This window comes from Penaeus monodon, chromosome 28, assembly GCF_015228065.2.
Source record: "Penaeus monodon isolate SGIC_2016 chromosome 28, NSTDA_Pmon_1, whole genome shotgun sequence".
Taxonomy (NCBI): Eukaryota; Metazoa; Arthropoda; class Malacostraca; order Decapoda; family Penaeidae; genus Penaeus; species Penaeus monodon.
This window is the reverse complement of record NC_051413.1, coordinates 28,447,127-28,447,479: the sequence shown is the minus strand read 5'-3', so window position 1 is coordinate 28,447,479 and position 353 is coordinate 28,447,127. Positions and strand designations below refer to the sequence as shown.

At 32.9% G+C, this 353-nt stretch overlaps 1 protein-coding gene across 1 annotated transcript in view; it reads left to right on the top strand.

Moving 5' to 3' along the window:
- Positions 1-353, top strand: part of LOC119591152 (glycine-rich protein DOT1-like) — a 15,777-nt gene that overhangs the window by 955 nt on the left and 14,469 nt on the right. The gene's annotated exons all lie outside the window — the stretch shown is intronic.

Genomic DNA, 353 nt, shown 5'->3' with positions numbered 1-353 from the left:
GAGCACGAAAGGGAAAGTTTAGTTATTCGTTAAATAATTTTCGATTGCCAACACGTGAAAGAATCAACAGGGTTTACTTCGAAATCTTTCAGAGGATAATGGTAATTGATTTAGTCATTTACCTTTCCGGTACCTTTCCTCTTCAGTGATCCTTTTTCTAACTTCTCTCTGTGTTATTTTGTTATCTATCTGTCTATGAGAGAGAAGGGGGAAAAGAGAGAGAATAATTCTTTATTCATATGATATTGAAGCCTCTTGAAATTTATTCCATATGAATGTTGAATTCCTCTTGTAATTATTCATATGAATGTTGAAATTTCTCTTTAATTCCCTTGGAAAAATATGACAGCTGC